The following is a 27,849-nucleotide window of genomic DNA, read 5'->3' as shown; positions in this document are numbered from 1 at the left end:
CTCTGGTGAACACCGATTGTTTCTGCTAAATATATATGGTATCGATTCTCAAATATGCACACCGATTAGTAAAAGGAATCGGAGGGGACAAGGTTACCATACATTCATCGTGCATGCTGATCAATTATTCATCATGAAGCACGAATATACAATTCGCTTAAACTCAATACAAAGTATAAACATTCATCAAGACAACCAATCCCATCAATCAAACTTTAGACCATCCAATTAGAGAAAAAATTGCGCCAAAGATATCACCGTTGAGGAGGGCTGTCAGAAGTCTCTGTTTTCGAGGAGTAAATGGTGGATACCTTATTGGTGCATCACCTACAAATCCATTTGTACATAACTGCCTTCTTGTGACTGAAGGCATCAAATGAGAACTTTCCATGGTACGCACCCACTCCACTCTCTCCAACTCCTCCAAAAGGTAGTGTATGAGCCGTAAGCTGCAACCAAATAAGAAGCAAAAAAGGAAGTTGGGATGATTAGTTCCTGGAAAAGTCTTGTGACTGTCCAGAGGACATTATGCCCCCTCCCAGCCATCCCAGATGCCATCTTAGAGTAAGTACTTTAGAATGGTGAAAATCTACACCCACATTCCCACTTATCTAAGAACAAACCCAACAAAGTGAACACCAAGACCTATATTGTTGTATTGAATGTCACACTTCACCTGTATTGCATATGCATGCATTTGTATTAAATTACTACGGGAATATAATTACATGGATGACAGTGTCGTTGACGATCATCCCTCCAGAAGAGATGGTGCTAACAAACTTCTGCTCAAGTTTTTTGTCTTTTGTGAAAAGATAAGCTGCAAGAGGCTTATCTTTAGATAGAATCAAAGCAAAGCTTTCTTCCAAGTTGTCGACCTACATCAAACCAAGAAGAATGATGAAATTATTGTAAATGCCTCACGTCCAAGATGCTTGCATGAAGAGATGATTGATCGAAGAGTAATTGAACACTTTCTCATCTGTACATAATCAAACTTGAGAAGGAAAACAAAAAAGAGAAAAGATGAAGGTTTCAGAAGCAGCCTGGGCTCTCACAGTGACAATGGGAAGTAATGGACCAAAAATCTCCTCTTGCATGATTAGAGAGTCTTGAGGAACATCCAACAAAATGGTGGGAGCAATTTTTCTGCATTGGCAGCAAAACACATAATCAGTCTAACCTGATCTATTTTTTTAAGACAAAGATTTCATGAGCCAATGCAGTCATGGAAAACTCACAGGCGTTTTTCATCACGCTGGCCTCCATAGACAATCTTATCAGAAACCTTATCCTCATCCAAGAACTTTGTCAAGCGTGCAAAGTGATTGGAGTTCACAACACGCGATATTTCTTTTGATTCCATAGGATCTTTCCCGTAGAATTCCTCCAATCTACTTCGTAAAGCATCTACCTGATAGAATGACAGAACTAATGAAAGAATGAAACAAAAATGATTTATTCAGAATGCTTGTACATCTCTTCCACTATAAATTCTTACCAACTTCGGAGCGAAAGCTTTCGTGGTAATAATGTAATCAGGAGCAATGCAAGCTTGCCCATTGTTGCATGCCCACTTTCCATAGGCAATACGCCTGCTTGCAACCTTTGCATCATAAAAATAAGGTCAGCCTGCTTTTGCAGTGAATATGGGACGCAAAATAAATGTGAAATGATTTTTTACCTTTAAGTCGATGTTTGAGTCAACTATGACAGGAGATTTCCCTCCGAGCTCTAGAACTACAGGTGTGAGGTGCTTTGCAGCAGCACTCATTATAATACGCGCCACTCGACCATTACCTACAGAAATTGAGATTATCCATTATTTATGATATAAAATTCAAAATCAACGAATGAGCGACCACAGGCTGTTCTAAGAAGAGAGGAAGACGGAGAAAAAAGCTTCTAAGACTTGAAAATAACCTCCATCTGATTTTATCCAAGTCTGCCTTATGTATGGAAATCCCGAAAACTATTTCTATAATGCTATGAATAATATAAACAAATGCAATATTATACACTTCCAACATTTCATGGTCTATTACAATACCCTCTAGAATCCCCAGACCCTAAGAAGCAAAACTGATTTTCTTATCATGCAATCATCCTCCCATATTTAGTCTACTGGAACGCAGTGACCCTACCAGAAACAGAGTAGCAATGGAAAGATTACAGATACTTAAACTTATAGTTTAGACATTTTTGCTAGGTCTGAAGATCAATCTTATATGCTCGCTTAAGGATGATAATGGAGGGATTAAAGCAAAATCAAACAATTAGCCACTCCTCATATTCAAGTGGAGCTTAACCGACTGCAAAAATTTCTTAAGTAAATAGTCAACTCAAGCAAAAAGGTATCAAGTGAACTTTCCATTACCAAGCGTTAACAGAAGAAACAATTTCCCTCTTAAAATACATAAATGACAAGGAATTGATACTAAAATCTATATCGTTAGTATTTAAGATTCATAGAGAATTTTAAAGGTATAGAAAGTCAATATTATATGTTGCAGTCATCTAACAAGAAAAGGTATAGGATATCAAAATTACCCGTGTAGAATATTTTGTCCCACTTCTGTTCTAGCAGTGCAGCTGTTTCAGGAACCGCACCCTCAACAACTCTTATGGAAGAAGTATCTAGGTATTTTTCTATGAATCTTGCAAGTAATGAAGATGATGCAGGAGCAATTTCTGATGGTTTAAGAACCACTGCATTTCCAGCTGCAATAGCTCCAATCATTGGATCAAGAGATAACACTGGAAGGAAATTGGAGAGAAGTTAGAAAATTAACTTTCATGGTCACATACGAATTAATTAAGAGAAAATATAACAGAATATCTAAACAAAATTTCAAAGAACAGACCAAATGACAAAAATGAAAGGAATAGGTTCTAAATTGGAAAAGACAGTTTAGCAATGAACAAGAACCATACATATATCTAGCATAAACTACAAACTCAAATTCGAGCAGTAGAAGGGAAACAAATGAAGAAGGGTTGATCAGAATGAGGATATTTTGGTTCAGCCACTAGTTTAACATCTCTTTGTCCAAGAGGTAAAGGAGAAAATCAAAAGAAAGGAAGACAAAGGAACCTTTAATTGAAAGCTGAGGCAACTCCCATGGGACTTACAGCCTCGATGGAGAGTTTGCCTAAGTAAGTTACATTATGTCAGAATCACCTCCATTTGGAGGGAGAGCAGTGTTGCTGCTGATTTAGTTGCTAAAGTTGCTGCAACTCTTCAACCTAATGAGAGTCAAGTGTTTGAGGGAAAGCCACCATGGCTGCTAAGATGGGAGGCTCCCTATGAGGTTTGCTTGATTGTAATGTTGGTATTAGACTATCACTTTATGTGATGTTCTTGTGTCCATTTAGCTTTGAATAGAACAGGTATGACTGTATGACCTGTTCACACAGCTTCTGCAACTCTTTGTAAATGTTCATATATTATTCCTCTTACCAAGCAAAAAAAAAAACAGAAAGCTGAGGCAAAACGAGCGAACTGCATATTCCTCTATAGTTCGAAGACACGGCTGAAGCATACGCAAAGGGAATGATAAAAAGTTAAATATTGAGTATGATATCCATTTGGACTTGCTGATTACTCATAAACATGTGAAGGAAATGAATCCCTGTTATGATGAACACTCATGTGACAAAACTAAGGATTAATACCATTACTAACAAAAAGCATGGCACAAATAACTTCAATTAACAGCACATAAACATTGGTAGACATTCAAGGATTTCTACATAGAGATAGGCACTTAAGTAAGACTACAACATACAGTCATACATTTAGGTGCACTTAAGTAAGATTTCAAGGAATGCCACATACTGATAGGATAGTTCCATGTCGAAATGACCAATACAACTCCTAGTGGTTCAGACACAATTTCTGCTGATGCTGGAAACGTTGTAATTGAAGTTTTGACCTGCAAAAATGTTAAAATCTTTTATAGCATAGCGTTTTCTCTAACTCAAACAATGTTCCAAACTGTATGATGGTCATATAACATTACCTTTTCCGGCTTCATCCAATGTTTTAGTTCTTTAAGAGCAACTTTACATGAGGTCTTTATAAAGGAAATCTGCATTACAAACCAAAATATATCACAATTAATTTTGAGCCGAATATTCTTAGAAAACAAAAGAAAATGTAGTACACATTAATACAAATAATTTTTGGTCGTATATATAGCTATATTGTTTTGCATACACCGGATACATTCAGCTAAAAATAAAGGGTTTTACTTCAATACAAGTTTCCATTGTCGCCCAAGGATGAAATTGTCTTTGCAAAGGCGTTTACTCCACATTTTAAGTCTCACCAAAATTCACAATAAAAACAAAGATCCCAATTATATGTTACAGTTAACCACCCAATTCAAACTAGATTCTAGCCTATATCTCAAATCATTCATGCACCAAAATATCCAACAATCATCAACATTGATATAAAAGCCAGACTCATAAGAAAAAACATAGTACTACCCTTAATTTACTCAAAATTAAGTTAAAAGAAATCGAACCTCGGAGAAGAAAGTCTCGAAGCTATGCTTAGAAAGATCTTTAGCAAGAGCTTCAGCAATCTCTGACTCATTTTCATCCATCATCTTAAAAATACTATTTAGCTGAGCCACTCTCCATTCATAACTCTTGGTTACACCCGACCCAAAACTCTTTCTCAACTCCTTGACCAATAAAGAACCACTCTTACTATCAAACTTCTTGTCCTTATTCTCTTCATCAGCCATTATAACAGTCATTCTACCAACTTGTTCAGAACTCACAGAAGCAGATATTCTACTACAGAAGCAAAACAAAGCTTTAAAGTTAGCAAAAACAAAGAAAACAGTGGACAACAGATGAAGGAGTTGAAATGAATACCGAGAAGAAGAGAACAAATGGTGGGGTGATGATGTGTTGTGCTTAAAGAATCTGCAGGCAAGATAGAGAGAAGGGAAAGTGGCTATAAAAACACGAAAACACAAACGTTGGAAGTCAGAAGTGAGGGAGAACAAGTTACTAACTAGTGCGTCAGAGATTTGGATTTGGATTCTCTGTTGGTCCTCGTGCATGCGTGTGTATTTATTAATATTAATAAGCAAAGTACGAAAGCCGTTTTATATGTGGTGATCATTGGCATTTATTCATTTTATTGTAACCAAAATACCAAATCATTAAGGCAAGTAAAAAATAAAAAATAAAAAATAATTTCCAAGGAGCAAATTTTGTTTGATTTTACTATTAATAAACTTGTTGTTGTAGCTGGATCCATTTTGAATTGTCTATATTATATATCACCAGATTCACCTAACCCATGATTTTTATTTTTTTTGTTGATTATTGAGGTTTTGTAACCCCACTGCCTTTTTTTTTTAAAAGGTGTCGCAACCCCACTTCCATAGTCACGTTGTATGTGATCAGATCTGATTTCTTTTGAATCCGATTACAATGTGTCTAGCTGGTCAAAATAATTAAACTTGCATGTGCCAACTAGCAAAATTAGCAAAATTGGTAAAATTTTTGGGTGAAAAACAACTAAAAAGAATATCAAACTTGACACTTTTGACAGTTTGGGGACCAAACTTTTTTTTCTTGACAGACTGTTTGCTTTTTTTCTTTTAGGAACTTCACAAATTTCTCTAATATTGTTTCTAATTTTTTTTTTTTTTTAAAAAATAAAAAATATACTTGACCTATACAACTATAACTCATACGCACACACTTTTTATTGATAGCAATAGGTCTTCCCCAAAGAAGGGGAGGTTTACTCTAACAGCTAAGTAATCTCTAAAAGCTAAATAATACTTGAATTACACAGCCATACACCCCTTTAAGGCCCAAATTCTTGACAAGAATCCACTCCTGTTGAGGCACTTTAGCAACCAACAAGTAACGAAGGGTTGTGAAAACAGTGACTTTATACAAGGACCTCATATTCTTGATGTAATGCCCAAGGACAAGACTGAGTCCATCTTAAATATTGTTGTAGAAGAAACATAGTGTTGGAACCCTTTGGATTTCTGGGTTGGCCAAAAGCATACCAATGTTGTCTTAAGTTATTTTATGGGTCATTTCATACTCTAACTTTCTCTGCCTCTCATAAAACCAACCAAACATGATAAATGCAGGATGGAAATGGCAAAAGGTAACCATCCACCCTCTGGAATCTTGGTGAAGACCGCACTAACATAAACCCCTTCAATAAGGAAAAATGTGACAAAGTAAAGAGCGACCAACACAATTGAGGTCCTCCAAATCATGAGCATGACCAGTGTAGCAATATGGTGGTGATTAGCATAACTAGACTGACCCACGACTCCAAATACATTCTTTGAGATCTTTCCCATCTCCAAACACAAGTACATCGGTGACACAGAGAACCATGAGGATGTAATTAACTTATGGAGAGTAAACCTCCCCTTCTTTGGGGAAGACATATTGCTATCACGTGAGAAGTGTGTGCGTGTGAGTTATAGTTGTACACGTCAGCATATTTTTTATTTTTCGAAAAAATAAAATAAAAAATACAAATTAGAAACACTGTTAGAGAAATTTGACAGAAGTTCCTAAATTGCAAAAAGCAAACAGTTTGGTTCCCAAACTGTCAAGAAAAAAAAATTGGTCCCCAAACTGTCAAAATGTGTAAAATTTGATACCCTTTTTAGTCGTTTTTCGAATTTTGGGTGATAATACTAGAAATCTAGGGCTTGAACCCTGCTAGTACCAAAGGGTTACTGATTTTATTTAAAATAGACTTGCCAAAAAAAAAAAAAAAAAACTAAAACTAAACTTGGTGTGAAAGTGTGATGCTGTAATGGCTGCCATTATATCTTTTAAAAACTAATACTAATATTATAAATATAGTGGCTAGTTGAACCATCTCTGTCAGTTATATAGTTGAATCATTAAGGTTTTTCTTTTTCATTTTTTCCTCCAAGCTTCACGTACAAGTTATATGTTGTACGAGTTCTTTTCTAATGGTTAGGTGATTCAGTCGAAACTAGGTGAAACGGATACAACAAACAAGCTAGATAATATGTGACCTGCAGAATACGTAACTCTCTTTAAATCAACTTGCTTAAAAGCCTAAACAATTGAACTGTGTACAATGGTTCTTACTTCTAATTAGGGGTGGGATGGTGTATCTGTTCAACTAAACCGACTGAACTTGAATCAGATTTATAATTGTAATTCATTTTTGATAATCGATCAAATAAATTATGTGTTCCCGATAGCTATATTAAATCCTGAGTTTTGTACTGTTGTTCTAGTTTTCCTTGTGATATCGTGTTGTATATATATATATATATATACAGATTATGAATTATGACTATCTAACCGGCAATTGAACACTTCTGTTCTTCTAGCTCTTTTATCTATTATATTTGTCAAGAGTTTCTAGTATTTTGTAGCTTGATATATTAGAACAATTTTACCAATGTTAGTAGAAATTGACACTTACTTAAAGATAACAATGAAAAAGATGCGGAAATATAATAGAAGTGATACTGACGTCCAAACCAGAACTTCAACAAAAACAGTAAGAAACAGATTAGTCGTGCCTAAATAGTCCAAGAGTGCGAGTTACGTTGCAAACCATATAATGTATGCATTAATTCAAACATGTGACATTATTAGAAATACTCAAATACTTGGGTCGTCTCTCAAATCTCACTACACTGCACCTATATTTTTAAAGAAAAAGTCACGGTAATTCCTTTAGTTGGCCTCAGATGAAAATAAAAATAATAAGCTATATTTGAGACCAGTTAAGTGCTTGCATTGTAAATAATTTACTTCCAATGTGTTAGAATTTATGAAAGGGTATAGCATCAAATACTTAGCAAGTTAGCATTACTAACAAACTTGTTATAAAGAGGGGGGAATGAAACATATTAATCCTTGGAAATGACTTACTTCCACAGAAGTACAATGTGATATAAGGTAGAATAAGTGAAGATTTGGAACTAAAACTTGAAGCTAAAAAGAAGTACCTGTACTCATAAAAGAGCTCAATGCTTAGGCTGGGGAAGATGTTGAAAACAGCAGAAGGGGTAAACCGTTTAAGTAAGGTTTGGAACAAGGGAGTTGATACTTGATACAGCAGAGGTGATGGATGGACGACGAAAAAAGTTCTCCTATCCCCCACGATGAAGGGTAGATATGCAGATAGGGATGGTGATTGTTTTGAACGTTTCTGCGTCCATGGCTCCACGCCATATGCAACAAATGAGTTATTTTGGTTTTTACCAATAATTGAATATACATTTCTGTCTTATAGCAACTTGTGACTCGTATAATGTACACAAGGTAAACTAAAACCACAATGTAAACGACGTTGAAAAGAGTGAGGAAGAGAGCAGAGATGAGCTCATGCATGATGCAGCCATTCAATTTTATTAAGGCTGAGGCTGTGTTTTATTTTATTTCATGATGCATGCATGAAATCAGGATAGAGAAAAATATAATAAGTGTACAACTCTGTTCACAAAAATGGAACCTAAATCACATATTTTAAGCGTATGAAAATTAAGGAACACAACTTTTGTTGGTAAATTAAGGAATACGACTTATGCCATTTTTAAAATAAATCCCAAAAATCTTTGGGTGTGAGTGTGTGACATTTTCACACTGACATTTGATAGGAACAAAACCACGAGCTTTGGTGGGCTCGAAGTGCTAATTGCTAGGAAGAAACCACTGGTGAAGGGTAGATAAAAAGCCTAATAAAAGTTGGATCAAACGTAAAATTAGACAAAAAGCAAAACCGCCATTAGTTTCCTACTTTCCTTCACCTTCCTAGTTTCCGTCACTTACAATTTAACCGTTGAGGATCTAATGAAATTGAATGGACCTATCAAAGAAAGAAAATCTCTTGGGCCTGATGGCCTCGATGCTTGTCTTTTACACGGGGCAAAAGTCCAATGAAAATATTTTGTGCCATTCTCCTTCATTGATTCAAAAGATTTGTAATGTTCCGTAGAAAATATTGATTGAATGAGTTCTAAAGATAGTCAAGAACCATTGTCACCAAATTCAGAAAAAAGCATTTAAAATCCGAGATATTGGCAAGGCATCTTGTTCCAAACTTAAAACCGAGTTTTTAAAAAAAACGCGTTTTAAACTTAAAAAGCGTTTAAAACCTGAAATTTTGAAAATCTCCCATTTTAAACTTTATTATTATTATTATTATTTTAAATTTAAAAAGAAAAACGATAAGAAAAAAAGGGTTTTAGAGTTTATCTTTTAAAGAGTGGGCGTTAGATTGACTTATTGAGATATTTCTATTTTGCTTTGGATTATTAATAATTGGAAATTTTAAAGTTATTAACTTATTTGTAGTACTTGATTATGCGATTATGGTTGGTAATTAGTAGTATCTTATTTAGAGTAAGTGTTTTGATGCTGAATCTAAAACTTCTAGTATTTTAGTATTTGGATGAGTAACGATAATTTGATACTTTCATGTATTTAAATTTTCTTTTATTTATTATTATTTTTCTTTTATTGTATGTATCTATTCTTTTTCCACTCTTATAAAAAATCAAACTCCTTATTTATTATATTATCATTTTAAACCCGTTTTTTTTGTGTCACGCGTTTTTACATTTTTTTTTTTTTTCCAGTTCTATTTAAAATACAAACTAAGTTTTTTTTTCAAGTACACCATTTTAAACCCATACTTGGTCACAATGTCAATAACCCTTTTTCAAGGTGCTGCAATTTTTAAGGCTAAGTCCAATGGTGCGGCAAAACACTAAATATCATGTAAATTGTGATCCAATGGTGCGTGAAATCGCTAACCAACGCTTCTTCTCGGTATAAGTCTCGCAGCTATGTATAAAGTCAATTTTAACGATATAGCGTATGATCTCGCGACGCCAAAACGAAAGTGGCGCCAATGCGGAAAAGAGCCACACGCCCGATTGTGAATAGCGGTTACAAAGTTTGTTTTTCTCTCTCCAAGCCACACGCCATTGTGAATGGCGGTTACAAAAAAAAAAAATTCTACACGGGCGTAAATGGTGGTTACAAAAATTGTTTTTCTCTCTCCAAGCCACACCAGTGTGAACAGCGGTTACAATTTTTTTTTCCTCTCCAGCAGTTACAAAAAAAAAAAAAAAAAAACACGCCAGTGTGAGTGGCGTGCTACAAAAAAAAACCATTGGGTGGAACAACGCTATCCCACTAACCGCATATACTGTGCTATTGTGGTTTAGTGTTTTAGAGGTTAAAACCATTGGACTCGGCCTAAAGGGACACGAACTCTCTAATAAAATCATTGTGGCCACTAAAATGTTCACAAAATAACTGTGAACACCAGGGGCCTAGTGCATCACCACGCCACCACATACACAAAATCTCATCTGCCAAAGCCAAATTTCAAATTTTGACCATGCTTGACTCATCCTTTTAATGTGGACAAAAAGAATGAAAGGGAAAGTGAAAGAGGAGAGAGGCAGAGAGAGTAAGTGAAGAGTTTTGAGAGAAGAGAGATGCTTTCACTAAAACTGGTACGTTCTCTAGTTTTAGGACACACCATTAACTTAACAAATCAACATAATCATAAACATGCAGACCATCAAAGTAGAAAACTTCACACAAAAACAAAGACCATCCCATTTCTTATCTTTCTTCCAACAAATGAAGTCATCAAAGATACATATAGACTATGTACCATAGCTAGAGACATGGGTATGAACTTACATCCCAACCCCTCACTTTCTCATATCATATTCTCATGGCCATCAACTTCTTCATCATCATCACTGCCATCATTGTGGTCATCGACATCATCATCCACATGGTCAATGTCTAATGATTTTGTTCCACTTCCTTTTCCTTCTTTTGCCAATGCTTCATTAACTCATCTCACTTCCTTTGTTCATCTCTCTAGAGGTTTTTTCAAGCTTGGTTTTTGCAAACTCAAGAAGAATGAGAGTGTGAATGACAATATTAACATTTGGGATTGTTCTTCACTTTCCTTTTTTTTCTAAGGTGAGTGGTGATAGAATTAATAGTATGGAGAGGTTTTCTAGTGTTCTGGTTGGAAGGGGTTGGACTATGTTCAAAACTAAGAATGGCTCATCTTTTGTTTCTGGGAATTTTGGGTCTACCTATCCTGTTTCTGTGTATCTCTATAGGAAGGTTGATTCTAGTCGAGTCGAGATTGTAGATTTGAATTGCAATGTCAGTTCCTCTGAGAATGGGAAATTCAGAATTAGGAGTTGAGATTGCCTAGTTTGGATTTCAGGAATGCCCCTTTAAGGATTTTGCAGTATATACTTCTCATGACTGATGACATCTTCTACCTCGCGTAAATTGGTATGTTTTTATATACTTCTTTGTTCTTTTAGTGATTTTGTTTATGTTTGCGATGCACACAGATTTTATTATGTTTGTATTGTGTATTTTAAAGTTATCATTTGTGTTTGTTTTGATTGAAAACCTAGACATATACTATTTCCATAACACATTAGGGGCAATTTTTTAGGTTTCGTGATGTGAATGATATGATCGACATTAGCATATAGTATGTTGTTGTCAAGGTTGCGTGTTTCACACTTTTGGCGGTACCTTAGAGGCTTAGATTGCTCCAATTCTGAATATCAGGATGATTTAGTAGATTAGTGATAGCATAAATTTTAGAACTGACAATTACTCAACATCTCTGTTACATACATATATCCTTTTGTCATGGACTCCTGGTATAAATGCAAATCGGTGCAAAAAAAATTGATTTGGATAAAGTGGTTCTTGTTCATTATCTCGTTCTCAATCATCTTCTTATGTATATTTATGCTCAAATTCAAATCTTCACATAATTCCCAAACCTTGCTAAGTGAGGTAGTGATGTAGTGATGAGAAGGTTTTGGTTTTCTTGGTCACCTAGATATCATTTGTGATCGACAAAATGTCATTGAGCCTTGATTGCATCTTTTAACTCATCCTCATCTTCTTGTGCAACATGGTTCTGCTTGCAGTAGACGGAAAAGTGAACAACAGAAAATGTGAGGTTGAATTGAAATCATCAAATTTAGAAAGTCAGTTATGTCCAATGAAGGTTTAGGTGATGAAAATGTCATATCATCTTTGAACTGTAAATAACCCCAAAGATATTAAACTTAACGCCTTCTTTTGACTTGCTAAAATCAGCGGTAACACCCTAAATTCCTTGATTCCATCTATGCGAAATTTTTGACAAAGGAGTAGTGTCATACACTGAATATTGCATCATATTTTGATTTTTTCCCCATAAAGTCTTTGGAGACAGCTTGAATACAAATCCATCCGAATCTGAAATTCAACCATCAGCACTATTCGATTGTTTGAGCTTTTTCAAATCTAATCTATTTGTGTATAGATAGGAATAGGTAATATGACTTTCAGCTTAGCTGAATGGCTTCAATTCAAATAAGAATCAGAGTGATTTTTCTGTTTTTCTAAGTACTGCTTCTAGAATGCTGACTACATATCAGACCAGCGAACAGTTAAATACTGATAGAAAAGAAAAACAGGTGACAATATTTTCCTTTTCTGCCCGTTGAAACTTTTGTGTTTGTATACGTTGCTTCTGCAGAGTGCAGCAGGTCTTGCGTTGTCTTGACGAATTACACTCGCAGTTCACTCATCCAACCTCTCTCTCATGCTGTTAATGTTTGTGATTACCGAAGTTCCTGTTTCTATCAAGTTTGCTATTTGAGTTAAAAAATATCTTACTATATTACTATGTGTTTCTTAGGTTGGGTTTTGAATCTGCATTTACAGGTGTTGCTGGTTAGAGAATTAGCTGATGATGGGTGGGTGATAGTGGATTCCATAATTGTGAAGGAACTTGATACATCGCCAGTTTTGACAGGATCCCTTGGGATGGATGAATCTTCAACCATGTCCGGAGGAGAAGAACGTAGAGGCGGTAAACTTTCATCAGATGGTCGTGATAAAGGATCACAACCTCCTTGAGTTAGATCCTTTTACAGTCTCCTTTAACAGGACTAGCAGTTCAGCAAAGTTAGTTTTGGGGCGTTTCTTTTGAATCTTATGTAATGAAGCCTGTGCGTTATACCTAAAGTTGCTCCCTTGTAATCAATTTTAACATTACCAGTTGACAAACACGAAGATGTCAAACGTTAGATGTGTAAATATTGGCAATTGCTACCACTTACTCATTCTATGTATTCTTCTAAGAAACACTTTGTAGCTATGTCAGTTTCAACTTCTGTAGTAGTAGCAATAATGATGTGACGCACTTCCAGGTACATGCATTTTAGGAATAACAGTTGCGGATAGGTTAACATCCTTAACAATATAAGTTTAAATGACTCCTGCACGCCACTGTTTCGTTCTTGAGACAATCGACACACCCAAGTACCCAATATTTGCTCCGATATCAAAGTTCAGATTATAAACAGACCAAATTTAAGGTATAACAGAGAAACCATTAGTATAAACACTTTATGTTATATTATACAATAGATTCCATAATTGCCTGCAAGGTTTTATTTTCCAGCCCGTGGACTTGAAAACCCAACCTTTGGCAACAAAGCACGGGCCTAAGAACCACATTGAATTCAACACAGAATGGGTCACAAAGATCGCTGTACAATGAAATACTCACTATATGCATTACTGCAGCAAAATACTCATTAGCTAGACGAAGAAATCTAACAATTGCGTCAATGCCTTGTAGTTATGATACCTAGTGGATTAAAGCATACAAAGAGAATCATATCTTCATGTTTTATGTGCACCATGAGTTCGTGGCCCATATTCCAAATACAAGAAACCAGAAGACAAATAGAATTGCCCAGTAACGCGCAGGTCCATACTTGATTCTGGTAAGCACTATCTGTAATATCCATAATGAAATAAATCAATTTAGCTCTCATCAACTCAGCATATGCAATTGAAAGCTGACAACACAAAGAAAGACTAAATAAAGTTTTAGTATAGACAATTTCACAATTTCTTGGCAATTGCAGTCCAAAAGCCTCTGCAGGTTAAAAAAGAACCTTGGTGCATAGGATTTCTGAAGAAAAGAACACTTGCTCCTAAAATAGTTCAGTTCAGTGTTCAACACCAAAAAGGAAGCAGTAACCAATAACTTGCAAGCAAAAGGATCGAAACTGTAATGAAGCACCCAACATACATTTCCACGAAAGAAGAAGAAAATGGAGAAAGCACAGCAAAAGGACTTAAAATAAGCATTTTCATTTCATTAATAAGAGCCTAGCACTAAGCCATTAACTTTACAGTGAAAGAGTAAGATCTATCCGCGGGGAAAAAAGACAGTAATATGAATAGACTCTTAAAAGTTAAAGTATTTTTGTGACCCTCTCAAACTAAGCTTTCATATAGCTGCATTTTCTAATTGATGAAGACAATGAGATCTCCTGGCAAAGATTTTTTGCTTGAGAATTTGAGATACTACAATATGGTATCGACAAAAGGAAAAGAAGCTGATGAACATGTGAGGTACTGATACAACCATGATGAGATTGTGTTGTAATCAAATAAATAATGCAGATAATCATATTGGTATAGAGAATGAGATTAATTGAGGAAATCTCAACCTCCGTCGGTTTACTAAGGAACCATGACCTCTGTGCAACTCTAAGTTGAACAATAACAAATAACTTTTAGCCTACTGGTTAATATTCAAATACCATAAAAAAATCAAACAACTAACAGGTACTTACAAAGCGCGGGAAGATCACAACTGTCAGTGCACATACCCTCAAGGGAGGATCTGAAGGCCCATCTTTTGCAGTCCTCTGCATTGTAAAAGGAAGGAATTTGTTAGATACAACATATCAAGAAGAGAAACTTTGGAAAGGGTAAAAACTGACAAATATATTAGGGGAGGGATCCGTATACAACACCTTTTATACAGCAATTCCTACAAACACCATTTTTTTTAAGTTGAACTAAAAACTGAAATTTTGTGGGTATTATCTTACCACTATAAAAAAATCACATCCACAAAATTTGGAGCTCATTCGAAATCTCTAACCCTTTCAAAGTTGATTTGAAAATGTAATTTTATTTAGTCGGGATTAAAATTTTCTAACCCTCTTTTGTCATCTTTAGAAATTTCCAAATGAGCCCATTTTGGGGATGTTATCCATGGTGGAAGATAGCATCCACAAAAATCCAAGTCATAAGTATTATATTTGTAGAGTGAGATGGAGGTCATTGTATAAATTGTTGTATAAAAATGTTGTATATTGATCTTGTCCCAATATATTTAAGTTAACATATTATTTCAGTTTACCCATAAGCTACTGATAACTGATAGAATACCCTTTTCGCATTCTGCACAAGCTCAATCACATTGAACATGATGTGATCGATATTCCGGTAAGGAGATCTATTCTTATATTAATACTGAAAAAGAAGATTTTAAAATATGAAAAGTACTTTAACCAGATAGGAAGATGATATCATGGAAGGAAGATACAAAAGAAGTTCTCAGTGGGAGGGCAGACTGGTTAAGTAAATTTACAAAAAAATAATTTATCGGACAAACCACTATTCTCCATGCACAATACTTGGTTTTACATAGTGCGAAAGGAAACAAAATGTGTGTGTGTGTGTGTAGATTTTTTTGAAGGGGAGGGGAGGGGGAGGGAGGGAGGGAGGGATGTAGAACAAATGGAAGATAAACAAGTGAAACTAAAAAAACCCCACCTCAATAGTTTAGAATGAAAAATACAAAAGCTTCCTATTTAAAAATCCATAACAGATTAAACTTACACCTAAAGCGTGCCTTTCCAACCACGAACAATTAACCATGCCAAGTAACAGTAAAACCCAGTAGCAACTAGAATGCCAGTAATTTCAACAGCCCACTTGGTAAGCACGATTTTCATTGGTAGGCCCTCCATAGTGTTATTGGCAGAAAGTTCTATAACTCCCTGTGAAACTGTTGTGGAACTATTATGACTGTTATTATTGTTGGTCATATGAATATTGAACCACAAAGCGCAATCTCACTAAGCCTTTGTCTCCTAATACCAGCAACAGCATCAGGATCTACAGCAGAATTTCTCCGCACATGTGTGTGAGTTGGTTCCCCACTTACAGTCTTTTGCATTAATGTTTCATAGTCTTTTTAAAAGCCTAACCTTTTCAAGTCAGAAGGCCTGATATTCACCGCTACACTTCCACAAATTTCACACACAGTGGACCTGGATTAACAAACCACTTCAATGCACAAGCATAATGAGCAAGTAAAGATCACTTTTACTGCAAGAACAACCAAGACCAATAAGCTTATCTTGATGGTGATCAAAACCGGCCTCTAAATCTACACACCACAAATGAATATCTCTCCCGAGTGGGGCTTATGAACTCAGTAACCCCAGACTCACTGCCATAACTTTAGCTCAGACAATGTCACTTTTAGCACATTTCTGACCTTCCAACCCATTATGGTCATCGATACTAGAAATATCCTGAGAGGGTGGGCTAATATCCAAAAATCCCAATGCCACATCACCCTTCTATCAGATTCCCACACATTGACACACACGACAAGTTGTCAAGGTTCCCTCCATATCTATACTCTGGCGGTTGTCACTGGACGGTAAGTATATTTTTGTTCGTTCGACGGAGCAAGCCTTCATTCTTATTTCCACCTTTATTTATATCAACAGATCTTCTTGTAGGCCTATCACATTATATAACTTAATCTGTATTCATGAAGTATGCCTTTTGAACAATTCTAGGCATCCCATCTTACCATCTATAAGCAAAATAGGCTAGATGTCAAGCAAACCACTGAAAATAAACACTTGCAACCCAAACTGCCCAAAAAGCCACTAAAAGTAACAATTGTACATAATTTTATGACATTGGCGCATGGGGAGAAGAACCCGAGGAAGTAGAATAATGGGGAGAAGACAATGGGGAGAAGAACCCTCGAACAGGATGTCGCTACCGACCGATAGACATCCCTATGTACTGGAGTATCAGATGAACGATTTCGATTGACAATTTACACCCGGTGAAGCACTTGATATGGAAGTTGTCTTCTACACGTGATACAAAACACGTGTCGAGTGCAGTGGCTAATACTCAGGTAATTAATTAGTTTTGATTAAATATTTTGAATATTATGCATTAATTAGTTGAGTTGAACCAATTAATTATTTATCTTATACACATTATTATTTTTTCATAATATCAGCATGTTATTGACTATCAAGTTAGATCGGCTTTACTTAGTGTTAGAGAGTGGAAGAAGATTATTAAAAGTTTGGATGAGTTTGTACACATTAGAGATAGTATTTTGTATACACCTTTGGGTCTTTTGGTTGATGTGGATTATGAGAAAGTTGATTGGGCAGTGGTCATAGCTTTAGTAGAAAGATGGTGGAGTAGAACTCATACATTTCATTTCCCTTGTGCGGAGTTAGGGTTCACACCACTAGACTTCACTATGATTTCTGGGTTGAGTATCGGTATAGGTCAACCGATACCTTTTCATAAAAATTATGAGAATATGGATAGTATGCTTATGAGTTTTCCTCGTTTGGATGCGGATGCTTATGATTCTTCGGTATTAAGTTATCTCATATTAAGATGCATATATGGAACCCCTCTTGGATCCTGATACTTTAGCGGAGTTAGCTTTGACTGTTCTACCTGGTAGTGAGGGTGCTTGTGTATGTTAGGGCATTTTTGATATTTTTTATTGGGCATGTTCTGTTTCCCAATGGTCATTCTACAGTATGACTGGGATATTATGCTTATGTATCCGATTTATGCTATGAGAGATTATGACTGGGTAGTTCGGTTGTATGCCACATTGATAGCGGCATTAGATAAAGCTTTTGGGACATTCTAAGTAGAAGTCCCTCGGATGCGACATTCACGGGACTTTTAGAGATTTGGTTTTATGAGTACTTTTCAACTCTTTGTCCTAACATAGACATGATTGACTTCCCTAGATTATTTGGTAGTTGGTCAAGGCCTCACTTGACTCGTAACAGGGGGCAGATTAAAAATAATGTCTGTATGGCTCATGCTCAGATTGATATTAGATCATTATCATCTATTGAGTGGAGACCTTGGCGTTTGACAACTGCCGCGCCTTTGACGATCCAATTATGCAGCATGTTTGTGTGTTGTCACGTCACAGAGTTGTTTTTGCCGCACGTGACTGTAAGGTTTGATACTGTGGCGACAGATGTTGGAGGCAATGGAGCCGTCTAAAAGGGTTTTTGGGCCGTTGATTAGTATAGGACAGTTAATAGATGTCCTATTGTAAGTGTAGCCCGTATCTTAAATTCCCAGTTTTGATGTAGTGTTTGGGAAGTTTGGTTATTGAGTTACCAAAAAAAATAAGAAGTTTGGCTATTAAGAATTGGGTATACTATTACTGACCGAGACTTAATCCAATTATTCTTATTCACGGTTCACTCAACCAGTCAGTTACAAGGGGTTCGTTTTTAATTGCTCCCAAATGGTCAGACAATTAATTAAACACCGGTCATGCTGGAAGGAAAAAGTTAGACAATTTTTTACTTGATGTTTGTGAAAATGAACTCATAAATTAGACACCAAACTTGACACATTGATAAAAAACTTCCAAAATATTTATGACGGCTAGCCTATAATAGTCAACATTAACATTATTCATAAAGTAAACAGTAAGTATACAATTGTTAGTCACTAACTTGACACATTGATAAAAAAGCGTCACATATATTTATGACGCCCCGACCTATAACCGTCAACATTTGACATCAAAAGCCATAAAATTAATGGTGAGATAGAAATAATGATGGGTTATCTGGAAATCGTCATGATAGGAAAAAAATAGCCATCATAAAAGCCCCTTTTAGTAGTGAGATGACCGGACGTTATGGAGTTCTATGTGCTCCCATGCGAGGAGGTTAGTGATGCGAAGTCGTGGGGTAGAACTCAAGTTCATGAAGTTCATGCCGGTGGTGGTCCTTGGCGGACGCGTCTTCTTTGTTATTGAGCGGGCTCACGGTCGAAGATTATAGATGGTGGAATCATGTCTCCATGGGTCCGTTGTTGCCCTATGTTGGTCGGGCTAGCAACTTCGAGTTTGTGGGCCTGGAAGGGATGAGACGTAAGCTATGTATTTCTCATCCACCACAGCCTGTTTACAACCCACAACCTCTGAATGTATATTATCCAGCCCCTGTGTCTGCCAGTAATCCTCAGATATTTGCCGTGTGTGGACCTGATGGAGAGGCTACTTACATTTCCATTCCTGAGATGCCTCGTGCTTGTTGCCATGAGTTAGAGCCGTAGATTGATCAGTATACCACGGTGAGTTTAGTTATTTTATTTTTCTTATTCATTATATATATAATATGTACTCACAATATATTTTCTTGGATTTTTAGGCTGAGATTCGGGAAAGATATGAGAACCATATTTGTATGTTTGATGGGATGAGGACTGTCGTGTATCATTATAGCCAAGAAAGAGAGGAGACATATTCTCAGACATATCAGCAATCTCAACATGCGTATGACGAGACTCGAAAAGCGTATGAGGATATTCAACAGTGTACACGCAACAACATCGAGGGGATATGAAGAACTTGTGTTGAGGTAGTTAACCTTCGTGCAGATAGAGAAGATCTTGATTATCAGGTTAAGAACTTAGAGGAGCAGCTTCGGAATATCCAAATAAAGATAGGAGAGCCATCGAGTGGTAAGGGGCGTAAGAAGAGAGCTAAATAAATTTTATGTAATATGATAAGTTTTGGACCATTTTGGATATTATATCATAATCATAGATTTTAGATTGCACAATTCTTAATTTTTTTAATTTTTTCGATTTTGGATTACAATTTTTAATTTCTTCAATTGTACAATTCTTAATTTCTTAACTTCTATGCACAATTCATAATTTCTCAAGTTCTATGCACCACAGTTCTAATTTTCAGAAAAAACGCACGCGGTGTTGGCAAAACCGCACCAATAGAAGCTCAAGCCCAGGTGGTGTTGGCAAAACCGTGCCATAGAAGCCCATTTAGCAGCCCAAGCCCACGCGGTGTTGGCAAAACCGCGCTGTTTTTCTAAAACTGCATGAGTGATTTGATACAACACCAAACCTGGAACCAAATATTGGCCGATTTGGTGTTTGGTTTTGTGTTTTTTGGTGTTTTCATCAACATGTGACTCTCCTAAAGTTGAAAAAATACCAAATTATTGGAAATTTGATGTTTAATGCTAGGTTGATATCACTCCTAAAAATACTCTTAGTTCATGGTATACAAAATGTCAAAATGTTTATATAGGAATCTGGAATATGCATAGGATCATCATCTCTTTCTTTCATTCATCCATAAAGATGCAATAGGAGGATAATAGAACGTTCCTTTTATTGCAGGCCAATTGCAACCGAAATGTAATCTGGTCAGTTTACATTCCAAGAACTAAAGACAATTTTTGCTTTCATATCTGGTCAGTTTTGTAATCTTGTAACCGAAATGTTCCCAAAACATAACGGCCTGAGCTTGGTACATAAGTACCTACATAAACAACAACATTAATTCATTAGCTGATTAATATCATTGTACAATGCTGTTACATAGTATACCAAATACTAATGTACAGTTGTACACCAATCACACCCTCCAATCTAGATTACAAACTTATCATTCTAAGATAATCACGCACTAAAAAACAATTCATCTAGAGATCAGTTGATTGATCGAATGATTGAGAAAAGATCAAACAAATAAATGGATAATATTACATTTTAAAATTTGAAAAACTGTGGGATAAAATTGGATATGGATGTATTCTATCTCCTTTTAAGTATGAACGGATTAAGCCTAATAAAAAGCATTATATTTGCATGACCTCTCGTTGAAAGGATGAAGTTGTGGTGGATGTTATTGTCCTCTTCTCTCTCCCATTCCTAAGAAACAACCCTCTCTCATTCTCCCTCCTTTGAGAGAGAAATAGATCAATTTTGTCCATGGGAGATCATCCTACTACTGACTTCCACAATGCACTTGGTGTTGCTAAGAGCGCCTCCATGCGCGACATTTGCAAGGCTTACAAATCCTTGGTCATGAGATGGCATCCTGATAAAAATCCTACTTCGACGAAAAAGAAGCTGAATCAAATTTAGATCCATTAATGAAGCATATGCGGTATGTTCACTGATCTTTTCTATAGTCATACAGATTGGCATGAAATATTTGTTGATCCATTCTCTTGATGAAATGTTTATGCAGAGTTTAAATGATTTGATCATTTTATGCTTTTGAATCAACGAAACTTGTACTTTTGTCATACCACTTGGAAATGTAGGTTGGAGTCATTCATGCTGGATATACCTGTCTCCTAAAACCAACCATTGCACCAAAATCACTTAAGACATTCTGTAATGTGCGTATATAACATATTAACGTCTCACCATTCCCCAGTCCAGTTTGATTCTGCTTGTGAGGGCGCCCATTATCTCATGATAAATACGAGCTTTGGCTTTGCGCCTTTGCTCCTGCACCTCATGCCATACTGCTCCCTTGCATTCTATGACCCTGCACCAGGAAATCTGAATTTCTGTGTTGCTGGTACCTCTGATAGAATTCCAAAGTTTCCTGACATCAGTGTTCATTACGATCTTTGAGATTCCACGAAAGATAGAACTAAAAAAATAAAAATAAAAATCATTGCATTCCATTACATTTATTTATGTAGAAGCTATAAGAAGCATGTGGAGAAGAGTATGTGTGATGGACTCAATAGTTTTCTTGCTTTTGTTGATTTTAGGCCCTTAAACGGAAGAAACAAGAAGAGAGTACCAATTGTGTTGCTAATGACTCAAGCGACGATGATCCTACAACACCTAAAACTTCTAACAGCAACCACAGAAGAACGACTAGCCAATTTTCCTCCATGCCTAGTTCTCTACCAAAAAGTGCAAGTAGAAGGACCTATTCACCAGCGCCCACTCCAACCTCTCTCCCAAAAAGTGTGAGCAGAAGGAACACCAACCCCATCATGTTTTCCTACTCAACGGTCCGAAGAAAACCACCGCCCATTGAAAAGAAACTTGATTGCACGCTTGAAGAGCTGTGTAATGGATGTGTTAAGAAGATCAAGATCACAAGGGATGTCGTCACACAGAATGGGTACGTTATCCATCATGTTACTTCTGCTCATGTCAACCTCAAATCCAATGGCTATATAAGTCTAAACAGTAAACATATACTGTCTTGGCCACATAATATTCTTAGGGATGAACACTTTGTGGTATAAATTTTTCAGAACTGATTCAGTGTTCCTAAGATGTTCATAATCTTCTGTCATGGCAGGACAATTGCTCAAGAAGAGGAAATGCTAAGGATAAAAATAAAGCCAGGATGGAAGAAAGGAACAAAGATTACATTCGAAGGAATTGGAGATGAGAGACCGGGATATCTCCCAGCTGACATTACATTTTTGATTGATGAGAAACGACATGGCTTGTTTAAAAGAGACGGCGATGACTTGGTTTTGGCAGTAGAGATTCCGTTAGTCAAAGCTCTTACAGGTTGCACTCTAATGATCCCTCTCTTAGGTGGCGAGAAGATGAGTTTGTTGTTAGATGAGATCATACATCCCAGTTATGAGAAGATAGTTGAAGGCCACGGCATGCCTAATCCCAAGTCGGAGGGGAGGGGAAATATGCGAATTAAATTCAGAATCAATTTTCCAACAGATTTAAGTGATCAACAACGTTCAGATATTCTTAGTCTACTACAAGATTCATGTTGATCTCCTAAACTAGTTTTCCTTTTTGTGTTTCTCTGAAGATTTTATTTTGTTTGCGGCATTTGCATGGACTGCCAATACTCAGATCTTGTAATTTTTCCAATAGTCACCATATAATATAGATATACATAGTTATGTTATAGTTCATAGAATACCAACTGTGTAATGTGGGAATGATTGATTTTGGTTACCATTTTACAAGTGGATTCTATCCTGGTTTTAAAACTAGGCCTTGGGTAACATATAGCTCAAGTTTAGACAGCACCCCCAACTAAACAAAAATTATGTCATCAGGAATCTCTATAACCATTTTTTTTTTCTTTACTTCAGATAATGCAAAAACTTAAAAATGGTTATAGGATCTTGATCACAAGTTTCACTGATGATATAGTTAACATTTTCTCTGGTGACCACCAATTGTTTTTACTAAATGTATATGATTCTCAAATATGCACACCAATTAGTAAAAGGAATCCGAGTGGACAACTTCATCATATCATACAGTCATCATGCAGGCTCATCAATTATTCATCTATAAGCACGAATTAAAATACAATTTGTTTACACTTCAGTGCCTATAATACAGAGGATAAAGACAACCAATCCCATCAATCAATCAAAGTTTAGACCATCCAATTAGAGCCAAAATAGCGCCAAAGATATCACCGGTAAGGAGGGCTGTCAGAAGTCTCTGTTTTCGAGGAGTAAATGGTGGATACCTCATTGGTGCATCTCCCAGAAAGTTACGGTACATAACTGCCTTCTTGTGACTGAAGGCATCAAATGAGAACTTTCCATGGTACGCACCCACTCCACTCTCTCCAACTCCTCCAAAAGGTAGCGTATGAGCCGTAAGCTGCAACCGATAAAAAAGAAGTCAGGATGATTAGTCTCTGGAAAAGTGTGATCCACATTCCCAAAGGACATTACCCTCCTCGCCATTCCCAATGCGTCAGACATACCCAAGTACCATCTTATTAGAGCAAGTAGTTTAGGATGATAAAACCGACAAATTGAACACCTACACGTCACATTCCCACCTATCTGAGAACAAAACCAACAAAGTGAACACCTACACCTATACTGCTGTATCAAATAGCACGCACCCTCCCCCTGTGTTGCATATGCATGCATGTGTACTAAATAGTATAATGGAAAGATATTTACATGGATGACAGTGTCATTGAGGATCATCCCTCCTGAAGAGATGGTGCTAACAAACTTCTGCTCAAGTTTTTTGTCTTTCGTGAAAAGATAAGCTGCAAGAGGCTTATCTTTAGATAGAATCAAATCAAAGCTTTCTTCCAAGTTGTCGACCTACATCCAAACCAGAAGAATGATGAGATTACTCTCATTTTCTCAAGTCCAAGATACTTGATGAAAAGATGATTGATCGAAGAGTAATTACACACTTTCTCATCTTTACATAATCAAACTTGAGAAGGACAACAAAAAAGAGAAAAGATGAAGGTTATTTCAGAAGCAGCCTAGGCTCTCACAGTGACAATGGGAAGTAATGGACCAAAAATCTCCTCTTGCATGATTAGAGAGTCTTGAGGAACATCCAACAAAATGGTGGGAGCAATTTTTCTGCATTGGCAGCAAACACATAATTAGTCTAACCTGATCTGTTTTTTTAAGACAGATATATCTTGAGCCAATGCAGTCATGGAAAACTCACAGGCGTTTTTCATCACGCTGGCCTCCATAGACAATCTTATCAGAAACCTTATCCTCATCCAAGAACTTTGTCAAGCGTGCAAAGTGAGTGGAGTTCACAACACGCGATATTTCTTTTGATTCCATAGGATCTTTCCCATAGAAGTCCTCCAATGTACTTCGTAAAGCATCTACCTGATAGAACGATGGTGTTAATGAAAGAATAAGACGAAAATGGTTTATTCAGAATGCTTGTACATCTCTTCTACTAGAAATTCATACCAACTTTGGAGCAAAAGCTTTTGTGGTAACAATGTAATCAGGAGCAATGCACGCTTGCCCATTGTTGCATGCCCACTTTCCATAGGCAATACGCCTGGTTGCAACCTTTGCATCACAAAATCTAGGTCAGCCTACTTTAGCAGTGAATATGGGACCCAAAATAAATGTGAAAATTATGTACAAAGGTAATTATGGATTTTTTACTTTTAAGTCGATGCCCGAGTCCACTATAACAGGAGATTTCCCTCCAAGCTCTAGAACTACAGGTGTGAGGTGCTTCGCAGCCGCACTCATTATAATACGCGCCACTCGACCACTACCTACAGAAATTGAGATTATCCATCATTTATGATATAAAATTCAAAATCAACCAATGAGTGACCACAGGCTGTTCTAAGAAGAGAGAGACAGGGGAAAATGCTTCTAAGACTTGAAAATAACCTCCATCTCATGGATTTTATCCAAGTCTGCCTCATGTCTGGAAAGCACGAAAACTATTTCTATAATGTTAGGAATAATACAAAGGGATGCAATACATGTGTACTCATATACACTTTCATGGTCTATACAAGACCCTCTAGAATCCCCATACCCTAACAAGCAAAGACTGATTTCCTTTTCATGCAATTGTCCTCCTCACATTAAGTCACTGAAACTTGAGACTCTATCAGAAATGGAGTAGCAATGGAAAGATGACTGACACTTCACCTAAAAGTTAAGCTATCTTAAAACATGTCTGAAGATCAATCTTAAATGTGTTCATTTCAGGATGAATTAGAATGAGAAATAAAAAATAAAAAATAGCCACTCCCCTTATATCCTAGTGGAGCTTAAGCACAGCGAATTCAAAAATTTCTAAGCAGGCAGTCAACTCAAGCAAAAGGTATCAAGTAAACTTTCCTTCACCAACAGAAGAAATAATTTCCTTTCTAAACTATAATTATGACACGGAATTGATCCTAAGACTGTGTCTCAAGCAAAAGGTATCACGTAAACTTTCCTTTACCAACAGAAGAAATAATTTCCTTTCTAAACTAGTAAACTATAATTATAACAAGGAATTGATACTAAGACTGTGTAAAGTAGTATTTAAGATTTATAGAGAATTTTAAAGCCTTGTAGATTTTGATTGTTATATATGAAAATCAAAATCCTAGATTGCAGTTATCCAACTAGAAAAGGTATAGGATTAAAACTTGTGTAGAATATTTTGTCCCACTTCTGTTCTAGCAGTGCAACTGTTTTAGGAACAACACCCTCAACAACTCTTATGGAAGAAGTATCTAGGTATTTTTCTATGAATCTTGCAAGTAATGAAGATGGCCTTGGGAGCAATTTCTGATGGTTTAAGAACCACTGCATTCCCAGCTGCAACAGCTCCAATGATTGGATCAAGAGATAACACTGGAAGGAAACAGAAGAGAAGTTTAAAAATTAATTTCATGGTCACATAGGAATTAAGAGATAATATAACAGAGGATTTAATCAAAACTTCAAAACCAGACCACCTGAAAAAAATGAAATGAATGAGTTTCAAATTAGAAAAGATGTTCGGCAATGAGCAAGAACCCTTAATATCTAGCAAAAAACTACAAACTCAAATTCGCGCAATAGAAGGGAAAAAAATGAAGAAGAGTTGATCAGAATTAGGATACAATAGTTTAGCCACGAGTTAAATAATTTTTTCCAAGAGGTAAAGAACAAAATCAAAAGAAAGGAAAATGAAGGAACTTTTGGTAGAAAGCTGAGGCAAATGAGCTTAACTCAATATTCCTAGATAGTTCAAGAACACGGTTGCAGGGTAAGCAAAGGAATATGATATGACCATATACAGTCTATTTGGACTTATTGATTACTCATAAACATATAAAGGAAATGAATCCCTGTTATGATGAACACTGAAGTGACAAAAATCTGGAACAATACCATTAGGAACTAAAGATAAAACACGAATAACTTGAATCAGTAGCACATAATTCTTTGTATACATTCAAGGATTGCTAAATACTGATAGGCACTTAAGTCAGATACAGTCATACATATAGGCGTGCATGTAAGTAAGATTTCAATGATTGCTACATACAGATAGGATAGTTCCATGTCGAGATGACCAATACAACTCCTAGTGGTTCAGACACAATTTCTGCTGATGACGGAAAAGTTGTAATTTCAGTTTTGACCTGCAAAAATGTTAAAATCTTGCATGATATAGCGTTTTCTGCATAAGTCAAAAGACAAACAATTTCCAAACTGAATGATGTTCATATAACATTACCTTTTGCGGCTTCATCCAGTGTTTTAGTTCTTTAAGAGCCAGTTTACATGAGGTCTTTGTCATAGAAATCTGCACTACAAGCCTAAAGATCTCAAATTTTAAACACAAAATGCACCACAAGTTAATACATAAAATCCATTGTTGCCAAGGATGAAATTGTCGTTGCAAAGGGTTTTACTTTACATTTTAAGTCTCACCAACATTGACAATAACAAGACCAGTAAACAAATCTCCCAAAATTAAGTAAACTGATACCCAATTCAAACTAGAATCATAAATGAAAATGATGTAAAAAGAAATCGAACCTCGGCGACAAAACTCTCGAACTTAGGCTTAGAAAGATCTTTAGCAAGAGCTTCAGCAATCTCTGATTCATTTTCATCCATCATCTTAATAATACTATTTATCTGAGCCACTCTCCATTCATAACTCTTTGTTACACCCGACCCAAAACTCTTTCTCAACTCCTTAACCAATACAGAAGCACTCTCACTATCAAACTTCTTGTTCTTATTCTCTTCATCAGCCATTTTACCAACTTGTTCAAAACTCAGAGAAGCAGATATTCTACTACAGCACAAGCAAAACAAAGCTTAAAGAATCTGCAGGCCAAGTGGATATATAATATCTATCTGTCTATATAAACAAAACAACAAACGTTGGGATGTCAGAAGTCAGGGAAAACAAGTTACGTACGTCAGAGATTTTAGATTCGGCTGTTGTCATCCGTGTGATTAATAAGCAAAGTACGGAAACCGTTTTGTACATGATTGTTTTGGCATTTATTGTCGACCACATATGTTAAAATGTATGTATATATCCTTTTCAGTACCCACATCAAGATTCCTGTTGATCACTACCACATAT

At 36.2% G+C, this 27,849-nt stretch overlaps 5 pseudogenes across 4 annotated transcripts; 2 read left to right on the top strand and 3 right to left on the bottom strand.

Moving 5' to 3' along the window:
* Positions 1-19: 19 nt before the first annotated feature.
* On the bottom strand, positions 20-8,079 carry LOC147501168 (aldehyde dehydrogenase family 3 member H1-like; annotated as a pseudogene). The gene is made up of 12 exons (XR_015221249.1): positions 8,004-8,079; positions 4,891-4,972; positions 4,533-4,809; positions 4,023-4,091; positions 3,839-3,935; positions 2,551-2,757; positions 1,685-1,800; positions 1,502-1,606; positions 1,242-1,414; positions 1,059-1,149; positions 729-878; positions 20-449 (listed from the first exon to the last, which is right to left on the bottom strand). The product of XR_015221249.1 is annotated as an aldehyde dehydrogenase family 3 member H1-like (transcript).
* Positions 8,080-10,441: 2,362 nt separating this feature from the next.
* Positions 10,442-13,045, top strand: LOC147501167 (uncharacterized; annotated as a pseudogene). The gene is made up of 3 exons (XR_015219776.1): positions 10,442-11,199; positions 11,235-11,334; positions 12,778-13,045. The product of XR_015219776.1 is annotated as an uncharacterized LOC147501167 (transcript).
* A 469-nt stretch (positions 13,046-13,514) lies between these two features.
* LOC147501166 (uncharacterized) lies at positions 13,515-16,637 on the bottom strand (annotated as a pseudogene).
* Positions 16,638-20,859: 4,222 nt separating this feature from the next.
* Positions 20,860-22,918, top strand: LOC147501165 (uncharacterized; annotated as a pseudogene). Its single transcript, XR_015221248.1, has 3 exons — positions 20,860-21,160; positions 21,783-22,144; positions 22,328-22,918. The product of XR_015221248.1 is annotated as an uncharacterized LOC147501165 (transcript).
* Positions 22,919-23,186: 268 nt separating this feature from the next.
* On the bottom strand, positions 23,187-27,597 carry LOC147501164 (aldehyde dehydrogenase family 3 member H1-like; annotated as a pseudogene). Its single transcript, XR_015221247.1, has 10 exons — positions 27,288-27,597; positions 26,983-27,051; positions 26,791-26,887; positions 25,904-26,111; positions 24,912-25,027; positions 24,708-24,812; positions 24,448-24,620; positions 24,266-24,356; positions 23,934-24,083; positions 23,187-23,622 (listed from the first exon to the last, which is right to left on the bottom strand). The product of XR_015221247.1 is annotated as an aldehyde dehydrogenase family 3 member H1-like (transcript).
* Positions 27,598-27,849: the final 252 nt, after the last annotated feature.

The sequence above is a fragment of the Coptis chinensis genome, chromosome 4 (genome assembly GCF_015680905.1).
Source record: "Coptis chinensis isolate HL-2020 chromosome 4, ASM1568090v1, whole genome shotgun sequence".
Taxonomy (NCBI): Eukaryota; Viridiplantae; Streptophyta; class Magnoliopsida; order Ranunculales; family Ranunculaceae; genus Coptis; species Coptis chinensis.
The sequence above is the reverse complement of the archived record's forward strand: the minus strand, read 5'-3'. Positions and strand labels throughout refer to the sequence as shown.